The sequence below is a fragment of the Dunckerocampus dactyliophorus genome, chromosome 9 (assembly GCF_027744805.1).
Source record: "Dunckerocampus dactyliophorus isolate RoL2022-P2 chromosome 9, RoL_Ddac_1.1, whole genome shotgun sequence".
Classification (NCBI taxonomy): domain Eukaryota; kingdom Metazoa; phylum Chordata; class Actinopteri; order Syngnathiformes; family Syngnathidae; genus Dunckerocampus; species Dunckerocampus dactyliophorus.
In genome coordinates, this window is record NC_072827.1 from 29,117,066 (window position 1) to 29,133,221 (window position 16,156).

The 16,156-nt window shown below is 41.9% G+C and overlaps 1 protein-coding gene across 2 annotated transcripts in view; it reads left to right on the forward strand.

Moving 5' to 3' along the window:
• The window catches only part of igsf3 (immunoglobulin superfamily, member 3), a 125,531-nt gene that overhangs the window by 33,801 nt on the left and 75,574 nt on the right, over positions 1 to 16,156 (forward strand). The gene's annotated exons all lie outside the window — the stretch shown is intronic.

Below are 16,156 nucleotides of genomic sequence, written 5' to 3' on the forward strand. Positions count from 1 at the left end.
CAGCGTGGAAAAAGTTAGATGGTGTGTTCAAAGACCATCGAACAAAGTGGGATGGCTAGCATTTGCAACAAACACGCAAAAACTGTGGGATTTCTAACTGTATATTGTTTTTTGGATTAAAGTAACAGCCCGTATTTCCAAAATTGATATCCATTTTCATAAAATGTTATGTAGTTATTTAAAAAAGTTTTTGTTATTTTTATCATTCGCCTGAAAGTTTCCTACGGCCCGGTTTTTCCCCACCCACGGACCAGTACTGGGCCAGGGCCCGGTGGTTGGGGACCCCTGTTCGAAAACATTTTCAACACAACCCATAAGGGGTGCCGCACATGTCATTGACAGTGCTATAATCCACAGTCTCGACTTTGCTGCAGCACTCCGTTATATCGGTGCCCTCAGTCTCCTCTTGAATGAAACGTGTGGAGTAAATTGGTATCTTCTTTCTAGTCCACTGTTGTTGGCATTTGGTTTTGTTTGGGAGATACGCTGCCATCCATCCATCCGGACTTCCCTCTTCGTCCAGCTCCTCCCGGCGGATCTGAGGTGTTCCCGGGCCACTTGAGTGGCAGTCTCTCCAATGGGTCTACCGTCTGGGCACTCCCCAAGGAAGCGTCCGGGAGGCATCCTGACCAGATGCCCGAGCCACTTTATCTGGTCCTCTCAATGCGGAGGAGTAGCGGTGCTGCTCACTCTCCCAAGGGAGAGCCCCGCCACTCTTAAGGAGGAAACTCATTTTGGCAGCTTGTACCCGCGACCTTGTCCTTTCAATCACCACCCAAAGGTCAGTAGGTGAGGTTGGGAACGTAGATTGACTGGTAAATTTAGAGCCATTCGACTCGGCTCCCTCTTCGGCACATCACTGGCGCACCAATCCACCTGCCAATCTCATGTTCCATCTTTACCTCGCTAGTGAACAAGACCTGGAGGTACTTAAACTCCTCCACTTGGGGCAGGACCTGGAGACGACACTCCACACTTTTCAAAGGAAGAGAACCAAAAATCATTCTTTTTGGTGTGTTTAATGGCATTAGCAGTGCTGATGATTGGTGTGCTGTTTGTGCAAGCACATGAGCAGACAAATGTCCGAACATTTGACCACCGTTCCTAAACAAATGGCAGCTGAAGAGTGTTGGTGTGAGCATGACGGGAATGCCATCAGCTGTGAACGCTTGGTTCAACTCATGCTCACTGCGGTACACTGGTGGCCTCACCTGCTAACTGTCTTACAGCTCACATATAGGACCACAGTGTCTATCCAGCAGGCCCACACAGCTGTCATAGTTGGGAACTCCCTTCCATTCCTGGCGTCATTAAGAATGCAGACCTTTGTTGACCTTTCTCCCCGGGTCAAAGTGCAAATTAACTGGCTGAATATTCCTAATGCACTTATGCTGCATTGCCACTGCACAGTATCGACAGGGCTCAGTTCTGCTTGTCTCTAATCACCTTGGCTTGAGGCTTGTTATCCAGTTCAAAACAGTATCACTTTGGTAGTTGCCAAAAACGTAAACAATGAGACACGCTAACAAACAACAGCAGTGGAGTTTTATTCAAGAGGAGGCTGAGGATGCCATTAAAATGAAACGCTGCAGCGAAGTGGAGACTGCGAATACAGCGTAATACAGATGTAAACGCTTAATAATCATGAGACAAATGGACAATGACTTATGGACAATTGGTCCACATTTTGCAGGATGGAGGCCATGTTTTTGAACCGATCTTGCTCCTATTTCCACACGTGCTTGTCAGAACCCTAAAGGATTTTACCAAATTTCCGTCTAAATGCGTCTAAACATGCTTAAAGTTCCAGTGGGTGTTTTGTAGAGCGCCTTGAGCTGTGTTGTTATTGCAGTTGTTTGTCATTCTTCGAACCTCAGCAGTTGTGTTAACTGTGAATGTGGCGGCACTATTGATAATGCAAGGTATTTATAGACTTGTGTGCGTGCGTGTGTGTGTGTGTGTGTTAGGGGGACTTTATCTCCCTTTTTTCCCCCGTATCGGTAACCTCTTAACCTACTTTTTAGAAGTCAGGGCTGTAGAGTCTCATAGTCCTCTGTCATTGGTCTCCTTTGTGATCCAAGAACAGCTGCACGCCTTCTTGAAGCTTTGGTGACAAATGAGGCCTTGACACCCCCACAGCCGGTTCTCTACTATTCCAACGCCTTTTATCAGCCCTTGACTCTTTCTCTAATGTGTTTAGCTGCTTTTGATCATGCAGCCCTTTTATGAAGGGAGTGTATTGCAAAGACTGCCGTACACGAGGAAGCTTGTAGAACCTCTTGAGGTCATACAGTACATAGATTGTGGGATTTGACCAAATAGGAAAAATAGACCTCTTAGATTTGCTGTAAAGCAATGGTTCCTAAGTACCACCTCAAAAATATTTTTCTTTACAAGTAGCATCAGTTTTGCTCGCATGGTTTAGGCTCCAATATGTGGCTTGTGGTGTATGTGGAAAGTTAAACTTTATTATTTTATTTATTGTAATACTTCAGCAAAGGCCAATTTAATTTAAATTCAATTTTAGCAACAGCATGTATGTGTGTAGTTATTTTATAGAAGATTCTCATAGTTTTTCCAAGCTATATTAATAAAGCACGCTGAATGTTGCCAAGTCATATATTCATATATTTTGCTTAAATTAAGCATTTTCAAGCCTAAAAATGGCTAAATGAACTAAAACACAGATATACAGTATGTAAGCCATTTCAAAGAAGCATTAGAAAACATTGATGTGTAGTATTTTATCCTGGTCACTAGATGTCAGTAATGTCACTGCAATGTTCGGTGAGACACACAAGCACCAGACATGATTGCTGGAACAAGAGGCTTCATTCCGGGTTGGAATTACCTCACAACAGGCACAGTAATCCCCAATAAAAACACAGGCTAATATAACAGCCATTATCCACACAAAGCTCAACTCTGAAACCCTGACGTCACTTCCTGTCCGCCCCTCACTCAGCTCCCCTAGAGAACACATTTATAACAACACATTTATTTTTGTCTTACGTATCTTACTTACTCTTATTTCTATTGGGTAATTTGAGTGTAAAGGTGACTATAGGGGTGTTAATTCTTGTCTAGAGGGCTCTAATAATGTTAAACATCGTATTTAGAAGGTTGTAAACAGGTTTTCAATGCTCTATGAAAACACGGCCGGGTCTGGAACCTTTTAATCTTCCCTTGTTTATCACGGTTACTGTAATTTTATTTTTATTTAAAAAATGCTGGTACCACTAGATACAGCCCGTATACCACCAGCGGTACTCGCCCCACAGTTTGAGAATCGATGCGCTAAGGCCAGTTCAGCCAACATCACAGGATTACAATGTGTTTTGCTGTTTCTTTGGCTTTTTGACTCCAGTGGCAGCATACAGTGGTGTGTGACAAAGATTGTTCAAAAGTGAGATGCATAAAGTACGTCTGCAACACTGTCATCAAAGAGCGTTAAAATGCATATGCAATTAAAATGCATTAAAAGGATACGTAAACATTAGTGTGTACAGTTAGTAAAGGTTTTGTCAAGGCAGCAGTTTCACTCGAGGAACAGATTATTTCTGTTTTCATTGTTTCTGATTTGAAAACTACAAAAAGTTTTCCAACTTTGAACAAACTGGAGATCAAACAGCGTCCTGGAAGACCGCGTTGCCATTAGCGGTTCCACTGTACTACAAATGATAGGTAGAGGATGTGCGTTATAGGGATGTAGGGTGTACAGGACAGGAAGCTTTTTGATGAATTGATAACCTGGACGCTATCCAGCATGATTTCAGGAGAGTGCTATTCCTACTTTGCGTGTTTTTGTTTGCAAAGATGCTATCTGCATTCAAACGCGAGTGAACTATCAGAAGATCATCAGTCTGTACGCTTTAGGATGCTAAACTTAGATCAATCAAATAAAAAATGGGACTTTGCTCAGGCCGCTGTGCAGTGTGCATTTGCTTTGGGCACTGCGGTAACATCCATGAGAATTTAGTAATTGGCTATCACAGCACAAATACAGGATTATTTGCGCTAAGTCACAGAGGAGGGGTGTTAAGCGGCAGGAACGTCACCTTCACTTGATGCTGGAAAAGGTTACATTTCACTTTTCATTTAGGGTTTTTGCATCTGAAATGTTGAATTAATGTCCCTGATGAAAACATGGATGCGTTGATGGCTTTCAGAATGCATTGGAGAGCCATTGGTCAGGTTAAATATGACAATTTAGACTGATGAGTTTGCAGGGATTCGCCTCATTTGCTGTGACAGTAGCAATGGTCCCATATTATGTTGTTTTTCAGTCATTTTAAATGAGTCTCAGAGGTTCCACTTCTAATGCGCTATGTATTAGAAGTGTCTTGGCCAAAATCCAGCCTCAATGCTGGAATTTAGAAGTTATTTTACTGGAAACACGCATTCTGTGTGTCTGTAGCTTTAATGCTAATGAGCTGTGTTTGTCCACGCCTATCTCTGACAGTGTGTGGCTCCAAGAAGTGCTATTGTGTGCAGGAGTGGGACAGGAGGACACAAACGCTAGCTACACTAGCATAGCCATGTAAGCTAGAGCGCTAACATTGCAGTCATTGTTTAACACCAACATCATGCATCTGTTTGCTGAAAGAAAACAAAATGATGCTACTTTCATCTTGACAGCTAACTGATGGATAACTGGTAGAGTCCCTGGCTTTATTTTAAGGTGTGTAGCTTGTTTGTTTTTTTGTTTTGTTTACAAAAGCTGTCCTTCGTGAACTGGTGGTGTATACACAGGCTTCTTCCTTCATGACATCACAAAAAGCCACAGGTTGAATGCTTCTCCTCTCAAAAGTGGAGCAAACAAGTGAGGGAGATGATAGATTTTTTTTTTATGTTTAGAGCTCATAACCAGACTCTCGGGACATATGATTAGGGTATCGTTTACGTATTATCTGATACCGGTGCCAAATTGGTGCTTTTGAAATGTTGCTGGTGCTTAAACGGTGCCCAAACTGTCACTTTAGCTTTGTTTTGTTAATTAAGATCTCCATTAGCTGCTGCAATAGCAGTAGCTATTCTTCCTGCGGTCTAAACACTTTAAAAAACATCTATATTTACATAAAATATGCACATGTACAACATGCAAGGCAAAAGGAGTACAGACATACATGACAGACAAACTTAATAAATGGAAAACATACATTTTTTCCCAAAAGCAATGCCTTTTATTTTTACAGAGTTTTGTGACATGCACGTTGAAGAGAATAGTAATTCAAATACTTAAATAATATAAATAAAGTCACAGCTAAGTAATACATTCACTAGTATATAATAAAATCCACAACAACAAATGATCATAATTAGCACAGCAAAAGGATCAGCAATACAGAACACAAGGAATGTGCACAAATATTTGCAAGCCTTTACCCGATTTTGAGTGCATACATTGCGCTCAAATTGTGTTTGCTAGTTAATCCCACATGCAAGGAGAGTCATGTATTAATTGAGCACAATTAAGTTCGTATGACGACCCGCTTGTGTTGTAATGTTGATGTTCAGAATTCTGGCATTCATGAATACACCTCGCACGCCATGAGCGTGATTGGTGGATAGAGCAAGTGTTGTGTTGCTGTTGCGGAGCGCGACAAAGAAACGTGTGTGGGAATTTATAAGAATATTGTGTTGCAAGTGAGCACTGCCGTTGGCGTGTTAAGGTCGGCAGTAAAGTTTAAAAAGAGCGTCGGACTCTGTGTGTCTCTGTCCTTACAAGACTTGCACAATATCACCTTCAATCACTTGTTGCAGGGGGCTGAGGCAGCATTGATTTAGTACCGAAACGAGGCACCGATAGCACCTTTTGTTTTTTTTGGTTACTACCGTTTACGTCGGGGCCATTGTGATAGAGTTTCGGTACGCACCCCTGCATGTGATACTGTTAGAACATGTTCATCAATGGCAAAATATTGTGAAAATATGATGTTGTCAATAACTCACTCCAGTTGGTTGATGATATTAATTTACTACTTGACAAGCAGTCGGCCATACTGTACCTGCGAGCTACCTGGGCATCACCTGAACCATCTGTGAATTAACATATCCTAATGAGATATATGCATGTCATTTTGTACAGCTCAAGCCTTATGAAGCCGATGTTATTAGCATATTTGTTTGAATTTCCTTACAGATGACATGAAGCTGTATGACATCCCCACCAGCAGTGTAGTACATTAAGAGCGACTTACCCCCCACTTGGTCTCCTAAGTCCAGTTCTGGTTGGATTTTGGTGATGAAGAACGTAGTTCCGCTTAGTTGCGTTATTTGTCTCCTGCTGTATCCCTGTACATTCATGTGCATGTGATGAACACATTCGCGGTAATGCCACTCTTCTTCTGCAACGGAGCGCCGCGTCCATCTTGTTTACGTATGCGTTCCACAGCAGAAGAAGATGCGAGTGTCCTCATCACATACACATGAATGCCCAGGCGACGGCGCGCAGGGATACGGCGATAGACATACTGCATATAACGCCGGGCGTTTTGTGAAGTCCCTTTTTTTTGGAGAAGGCATTTTTGTAATGCAAATGTATGACTCTTTTGAACGCACATTGTTTGGAGAAGCCAACCTCTTTACTCAAATGTCCCCAGCAACTAAGTGGAACTACGTTCTTTATCACCGAAATCGGACCAGACCTGGACTTAGGAGACCAAGTGGGGGGTAAGTCTCTGTTAATGTACTACACTGCTGGTGGGGATGTCACACAACCTCATGTCAAAAAATCCGAATGATCTCTTTAATAATACGACAAGAATTGCGCCATATTGTATGTTAAGCGGAAAGTACACAAACCGAGGCAACATTTTGGCGTATACATTTTTGATGTCAACCAAAAAACACGCTAATCGGGGTGGACGCTAACTGAGGCTCCACTGTCTGTATATTGAATAAATAGGTTATTTTTGTATTCTGCTATATTTTCCAGCTTAGAGTGAACAAAAAGCCTCTAAAATATAAATACACTGTTAGAGCATCGTTGCCTCACACCCACAGAGGTAGCGAGCGCAGCACCTGCAGCCTATTTTCTCTTACATATTTGTCATCCCTGTATGTTTTTTGCTGTCATTGCAGCACTGGTCCAGTCTTTGTTCCGTGTAGCGTTCACATTGGAGCTCAAGTGATGGTACATGCCAGGGTTTGGATGCATTTGCATTCATACTTGATCATAGAAGCCACACCAGCAGGGAAAACGTGGCAGAATTCTTTTTAACCCAAAGAAACACGTGTGAACACAGTCTAATGCAGTGGGCTGTCTCTTCAGTGATGCGCTGTGTGTGTGTGTGTGTGTGTGGGGGGGGGGGGGGGGGGGGGGTTATGTGAGCATCACAACACACCCTCTCTCTCTCTCTCTCACACACACACACACACTCAATTATGAGGGTGACGTCCGTCCACTGACTGACAGCTCACTGCTGTGTGACGAGGCAGAAGGTTTTTGTGGACATAATGACAGTAATGTTGCAGAACCTCGGTTTTTAAAGTAGCAGGGACGTGCGAGGAAAATGGCGAGCCAGACGCAGCGCCAAGTTTCTTTCCATCTGGACGCCTGACTTGTGTGCAGCTTAAGAGTCACTACAAGAGGCCTGGGTAGAGGAATAAAACGCTTAGGTGAGGGTGAGGGCAGGCAAGGGGAAGCTGCCAGCGTCCCTCCAAGGAGAGACCTCGGAGATAAAATGTCTCGCACACACAGTCCTCCAGTCCCAATCAATAGCAACAGACTCAGAAATACAACTTCCCTTGTCTGTTCATCTCGACTTTTTAACCTCCATCCACCAATCCCATTATTTCTCTACTTGTCAACACAAGGCTTCCCACGTGTCTCTCCAAAGATGCTTATCGGCGTTTTTTTCTCCCCTGCATTCTTTCATCCAGGTGTCTATTCAATCACTGGTTCCCTCCATCATTCTGCACTCCGGTGCTTCAATCAGCAGTATTGACAAAACGGTGCCTACCTGGCCAGCGCCAGCTTAAGGCTGAGGCACGGACCGTGGATAAATTGACTCTGGAGATTTGGATTGATGGAGAGAGGAGGAGTCAAAGAGGGGAGAAGAAGTCGGGAGATGGGCCTCATTGTCATTGACTAGATTAGGTCATTAAGTGCATTGTGTTTCAGGGGAATTTGGGAGCAAATCCGATGCATATGTTACCAGTTGATAGTAGGGTTGTGGGTATGGTTTCATATTATCCTATGGGTATTTTTAAAGCGGTGCCAGCGCTTGAACGGTGCCTGAACGAATTTTTTGGCATGCAATTTAAAGAGTAATTAAAATAGTAATTTAAATACTTCAATCATATCAATCAAATTAGAACTAAGTAATAAACTCACCAATAAAAACGTAAATTCACAACAAATTGTCATAATAATCACAGCAAAACCAGCAGCCGTAGAGAAAACAAGCAATGTGCCACAAAATGTGCAAGATTTTTTTAAGCGCGTAGATTCTGCTGTACACATTCCGCAAAATTCAAGCTGAAATTGATCACTGATACATAATCCTGAGCCTGACTGCCAAAATATACTCAAACGTGAGACAGTTTAGATCAGATATTTTGGCATCCTTTACGATGGAAGTGTGTATTTTAACAAACTGTACTACTAGGTGGATTAAGTGCTGCACATGGGGGGGGGGGAGGATCCAAGCCAGTAATCTTACATTTCCATTGCTTAGCTTATAACAGGGTCACATTCTTACATGTGAATGGATTTATTTCCTCCGATGAGGATGGAAAGAAAGAACTAGGCCATAAATATGAAAAAAATCAATTGTTCAACTGGAGAAATGAGGCATTTTGCAGGCGTCTGGTTAAAAAAAAAAAAAAAAAGACACCCGCCAGCTTTGTTGTGCCTCCATTGAAATTCTCTACCTTTTTCCTCCCCGTTATTTAAGTCTGCTCAATTTGTGCAGGCTACTGGCAATTGGAAACCGTATGAAGGCAAGTTATCGTGTAAGCAGTCACATCGGACGCAGACTATTTAAAATGCACCTATGTGTTGCTGGTGGTGTGGTGGATAATGCCCGGAGGAGGTGTAACCAATCACACTGCACTTGAGTGGAAGAGCTCATCATTTATTGGTCACACACCAGTCGGCAATGCCTCACTAACCATCTCCACTACTGCTGCTGCCTCTGTCTCCTTTGTCTTTAATCCAGCGTTTATTCTGCCTTTATGCATGTCACTTTGTGTATTCTCCTCAATTGTCACATATTTAAAAGATGGACAATTTCATTTTCTGTGTAATTAAGCGTTAGTGAATAAAAGAGGAGCTTTCTGCTATGGGCTTCCAAATAATGTGGGGGCTTAATTCTTACATGCATGCCCACACTGGGTGATTCCTATGGTGCATTTTACAGCAGTGAAGGGTGAAACGTGACTTCTTAAGCAGGAGCAGTGTGATACTCTGTCGTCCCGCTGCTCTTTGGACTCGCTCACACACAGGCTGGTGCGTAGGATAAGGACAGCCATGACGGCCATGTCTGCCTGTTGTCCTTTTCTTTGCCAATCTGATGTGTAGGAGGAAGTTGAAGTGACTTTTAAGTGCGGACAAGCATGCGACAGATGGCGCTTAGTCAATCGCCTTGGACCCAAACATTGTAAGGTTTCGCTACAAAGCAACTCTTCCACAACTGTTGATCGGTTTTCCCTCCCAAAAGCTGTAAGTACACGTGACCTCTGAACTTCAAAAACCTGGCGTTACATGCTGGCATCTCACTAGCAACAACAACAAAAAACACAAAACAGCATTAGATATAACACATTTACAAAATGTAAGAACATAATTAAGTTTTTGAGCTGTAGCTACATAAAGTACAAGTTCTAAGTACACGTCTGAAGTCGAAGATCAAGCATCATAAGCGGGCGTGAAAAAGGTCACCTTTAGCGCGTATTTGGCTATTCTTTGTTTGTCTTGTTTTTATTCTAAAAGAAGAACCAACAAGGGTTATTGAAGTAAGAAGAATGTGAGAAAACTCCAGCATTACCATTGTTACTATTGAGTATTTTGTATGTGCAGTCGTCCCTGGCCTCTTCGGCTGGTTAGCATGTTGGCCACACAGTCGGGAGATCGGAAAGACCTGGGTTCGAATCTCCGCTTGGGCTTGTCTGTGTGGAGTTTGCATGTTTTCCCCGTGCGTGCGTGGTTTTTCTCAGGGTGCTCTGGTTTCCGCCCACATAAAAAAAAAAAAAAAACATGTTAGGTTAATTGGCGACTCTAAATTGTCCACAGGTATGAATGTGACTGTGAATGATCGTTTGTCTATGTTTCCTGCGATTGGCTGGCGACCAGTCCAGGGTGTACCCCGCCTCTCTCGCCCGAAGTCAGCTGGGATAGGCTCCAGCATACCCCTGCGAACCTAATTAGAATAAGCGGAATAGAAAATGGATGAATTTTCATTAATAAATCATGGTGTTTTGCAGTTGCATGCGGCCGGTTATTAGTCAAAAATATGCATATTTAAGCAAAAAAATGTTTTTTTTCCTAAGTTAATCAGCATAGAAATGGCTAAATGGACTAAAATACATATATTCAGACGATATATGTAGTAAAGATGATATGTAGTGTTCTACACTGGTCACTAGGTGTCAGTAATGTTACTGTCATGATCGGTGAGACATGCAAGCACCAGACTTGATCAATGGAACAGGTTTTATTTGCAGGTTTGAATTATCTCACAACAGGCACAATAATAATCTATAATAAAAATCTCTAATAACAACACGGACTACTCTTGCGGCCATAACCCATGTCAAGGTAAAACTGAACTCTGAACCCCCAACTTCACTTCCTGTCCACGCTAGAGGAACACATTTACAGCAACACACAGGAGTATGAGTCTTATTTATGTCTTAAATTGCTTATTTTTTGTTATGCCTACTATATTGGTTAATATGAGTGTAAAGGTGACTATAAGACTGTTATTTCATGTTTAGAGGGCTTTAATAATGTTGAAAACCTTATTTAGAAGGTCGTAAAAAGGTGCTACCTTGAAAATATTCCATTTGTAAATAAGGAATCCTACTTTGCAGAAATGTCCTTATCACTTTCGGGTCTGGAGCCAGTTCACCTCGCTAAACGAGGGATTACTGTAATGTTTTACTATAACAGTGGTTACCTTCTTTTTACACTTGTAAACTCACCTTCCAATTATGCCTCTGTCATTCAGTTCTAATGCTTTATTGTTTTTGTACGTTACATTTTGTCCATTTGAAATGAAACACATCAAACACAACGCAATATTGAAGCTCTGCAGATTTGAATGTAGGCCTGGTTCCAATCTGAGCTACCAGTAGGTACTGAAGCTGCTTCCTGCTCCAGATATTGCTGCTGTGAAGCAATCAAAGCGTAAAAACCACTCTTAAGCAGATTCTGCCTCTCAATTTTTGCCCTCTGAAAATGTAAATGATGTCAGACCCTCTATACATTTAGCTTTGTCCAATGCCCACCCTACCGAGCAAGGGTAATGAGAAATATTTAATATGTTTGCAAATACATTTGTTGGTGTGTGCTCGGTACACTCTATATTTGTATTAATGTTTACATAATAGGCTGAAGATGCAGCACTATTCCTCCAGTTGATTTGATTAGTTAAGCAAAGCACCAACCCTCGGGGGGCCCTGCTGCCTCTTCTTAGTGAGATTACCTCAGCATAGCCACAGTTTGAATATGAATACAGCATGAATATGGATGTGCTAACGAGTATTTGTGTTCATGCCTTTTAAAAAATGTGGTGCAAGTAAAGTGTGGAACTTGCTGCATAATAGCCTCCAGGAAACGTGCGGTTGGGAGTCTAGTCGAGGACGGGCTGCTTGCGCGTTCTCCATGCTTTGAAGCCTTATCTGAGCACGGCAAGGTCAGCAGGGGTTTTTCTTGGTCGGTGTTCGACAATGTATCGAGGGGGGAACATACACGCGCACATGTATATTCACAAGAGTACCCATAGGCGTTCACAAGCTGGGTTATTGTAACGCTTGACACACTTGTGAATGCTGCGAGACAATTTCTTCAGAGATGCTCAACCATGTGTGGGGAGCTGGATTTGTTTGAGTAACCTTTTGCCTGGGTAACCCTGCAATGTCATCTCGTGGGTGAAAGTTTGTTTTTGCACAAAAAGTGCAATACGCTTTGCTTTGTGGCATGAAGTGCGGGCAACATATGAGTGAGTCAACAGGTATCCTAGCAGGATCAAGTATTTTACAACCAACATATTATGTTGCTGCTGTAGTCTCAAACTTTGTAATGTTAAAGCTAAAATAGTTTTTCAAAACATGCAGGAAAAATTTAGAGCCCACCACTGTATGTGTTGTGGAATATTAGCGCACCTGTATATAAGCTGCACCCACCAAATTGAAAGAGAAAAACATTTTTTGTGCATCTACAAGTATAGGCCACACTTGTCTATAAGCCGCAGGTGTCCACGTTGTAACATGGGATATGTACACAGAAAGACACACTATAAACCTTGAAATCCTACCTACACTTGCTGTTCCCAGCGTCGCCATTCGTTAGCTTCAATTAGCAGAAGTTGTAGTAATTCTACACTTGATCAAACTTACTTAAGCGTTGTCAGATCAAAACACAATTGCTGCATAAGACTTCCATACACGATATTAGCATCCACTTCACTACTTCCTGAATCAGCACTCCAAGCATCATAGGAACTGTAGTTCTTTTAGCTATAAATTAGCTGCATCATTGTTTAAGTTGCAGGGTTCGTAGAATGTGAAATAAGTAGCAGCTTATAGTCCGCAATTTACGGTAAATAGCTGTACTCAGACACAGCTTGGCGGTGAGAGAGACAAGTGCTCCTGAGTTAATTGTACGTTCATTTACAGTGTATAGTGCCCCCACCACATAACACAATGACATGTATCAGCAGATATCTTCCCAACACAACGTTTAGGAACATGCATACGCATAAGTTTCAGAACAGATAACGTTGATGTGTAGAGGACAGGCTTCACTGCACATCTTAAAACAAAGACTGGAACTCTGCCAACTTTCCATCAGTGACGTAACTGCAGATGCGGGAGCTGTCAGTTTGATCATCATACTTTCCCACAAACAGAATTACCTCTTCATGAATGTAATTCATTACCTTGGAAAGTAATTATTGCGTAATTTTTTTGAAAATCCTTCAAATACGTAAAATTATTCCGGTTTTTGAGCGGGTTTCACGGGCCAGTTGCATCGGGTATTGGCATGTGCCATTTAGAGATGTTTGATGAGATTAGAGTTGCTCACAACGAGCGTAGACAAACACTTTACTCTGGGACATAGTGTACACGTCACATGTATGTTCTTGCCCTCTACATCAGTGATGTTGAATTAGTGCCTGAACTTCCTGAAAGCGCCGGTTTTAACTCGACTGACCCGTCTGGACTCGCCATTGTTGCATCGAGCGTGGCTGTTGTGCATTGAGGTTTGTAACAACACTACCCTCCTGACTCAACTCTGGCATTGATTGGGGGGGAAACACATTTTACTTGCAGCTCCTGTCCTGTGCCTGGCTGAGTGAGCCAGGTCAGATAACCGCTGTTAGATTCACTGCATAGTAAGGCGCCACATTTCACTGTCTAACGGTAACTGTGTTGTAACGTTTGGAATAGTAATTGACTTGATTGCTCGTTGCTGGAAACCAGTAAAGCAGTTATTTATTTTAAACATTGTTACTCCCAACACTGGATATATGATGTCTTTTATGCTGTGCGGAGTGCAGCGTTACAGTGTATATGTACAGTAAAAAGTGGATAAAGTGCACAATAGCGCTTCTTGGAGCCACACACAGTCGGGAATAGGCTTGGACAAAAAAAATAAAAGAAACACATGTTTTTAAAAAAAGTTTTGATAAATAACTACATTGTATTTTATTTAAATGCCTATCAATTTTGGACATAAAAGCTATAATTTTATTGCAAAAGTAATATACTGTTAGAAAGCTCATAGTGGTTTTACATGTTTGTGTCGTTTTGTTTCATTGTTTAGCAGAGCATTTATTCCCAGCGGTTCATGAATGCACCATAGTGTGCGCTGAGACAAAGCAAACGTTTCTCCGATGCTAGACTTATATCTTTCCAGTTCTTCTTTCACCATGTCGTCGTTCCCAAATGCTGATGCATAAAGGTGAGTTTTGATGACTTTATTATGTGTGCATTGAGAGACCACGGTCATATTTATTCAGTGTCAAGTTAATTCCTGCTAGCACCCTGGCTTTCTCTCTGGAAACATACTCCAGGCTCATACCAGTGGTGAGTCTGTGTTCATTGTGTGCTTTTACAGTCATTTGATGTTGTTGGAAGCTACTTTTCTGAGATTTTTGTTCAAAAGTGTGTTGCTGGTAGTCGTTCTTCCTTCATGTTAAGCTTTCACAGCGTCAGTGGTTATCTTAATAAGACGGTTATATTGTGTTATACTGTACCATCCCACCCCGGTCTGCCAGAGGTTTGTTGGAATGTGAACTGGTCCGCGGATTAAAAAAGTTTGTGGACCACTGCCTTAAAGTACAGCGTTGTTGGCTGCTTTTGTTGATAGAACAGCGTCACTAAAATCACCATAAAGTTCCCCTTCAAACATGTTCTTGTCCCCATTTTGGGCTTTTCCCCCCTCCAGGTCTACTTATGCCGGTTTATAGATTAGCATAGCAGCCATCTCATTAACGGTGTAATCTAGTCACAATCTCAATGTTTGCTGAGGGAACAGAGGTGGCGTTAGAAAGAAAAGTGAAATTAAAGTGAAGATGCTTTACGTTTTGGGTGCAATTAGTGTATTTTCACTCAGGGATTGACTGGCGACTAGTCTGATGTAGCCTGTGCCCTACCCCACCCTTGACTCTGAACAGAGTATAGAAAATGGCTGGATGGAGATGATTGACATCCTCCAGTAATGATAGTTTATTCTGTGTAGCCTCTATCTTAGGCTAAGACAGGAAAAGCACATTTCTGCAAAGTAGGATTCGGTATTAATAAATCGAATATTTTCATGGTTAAAGCATAGAAAACATGTTTATGACTTTCGAAATACGATTTTTAGCATTATTAGAGCCCTGTAGACATGAAATAACACCCCATAGTCCTTTGCACTCCTATTTTCTTTGTTGCGCAACACTAATGCGCAGGCTACAGGGTCACTGCAGGGATATAAGAGATGGCTGCCGCTGATAGCATATAGCAAGCTACCACACTCATTAGTTAGCATCCAATTTACAGTCATGGGAAAAATAATTAGACCACCCTTGTTTCTTCAGTTTATTGATCCATTTTTAAATGCCTGGTACAAGTAAAGGTTTGTTTATTTGGACAAATCTAATGATGATAACAAATATAGCTCATAAGAGTTTCATTTAAGAGCTGACATCTAGCAACTTCCATGGTTTTCTTGATAACCAAAAACACTTAAGTTCTTTCATGAATACCTATAGCATTGTACTGCAAAAAAAAAACAACTAAAAACTTGTATGGGCTATTTTTGTTGTCATTGTTGTATTTGTCCCAACAGTTTTAGTTCTATCAGGCATTAAAATGAACAAGAAACTGAAGAAACAAAGGTGGTGTAATCATTTTTTCCATCACTGTATTTGTTCTAAACTTAAAGTGTTTCAAACAGATTGGGGAAGACGGACAAAGAAAGAAGCCAAAAACGTACCGCTTCTACACGGAACGGGAGGAGAGCTTTTTTTCCCACTCTATCATGTCGGACATGTCATGGCTGACTCCATGCAGTATTTTTTGACCAGGCCATGGTCAATGGTATTAATTAATATATATATATTTTTTAAAACGCAATAGAGCGAGGGAGCGCTGTCATCCACGATGTATCGGGGGATGACTGTATTGCGTAATTATTTTTTTTAACCCAGGAATATTAGTCACTTTGGTGTGTCAGACCGCTGATCCTCTGGAAGCTGCATGTGGTTTTGGACGTCCGTCCGTCCGTCCGTCCATCCATCCATCCATCCATCCATCCATCCATCCATCCATCCATCCATCCATCCATCCATCCATCCATCTTCTATGCCGCTTATCCTCACTACGGTCATGGGGGTTTTGGATATATTAGATACAATTGATAACAACAGCTAGAATAGCAGACCTCAGCCAAAGCCAAACAATTCTAAAAATGGCTGTCTGACTTGTTTGAGGGGAAAACAAA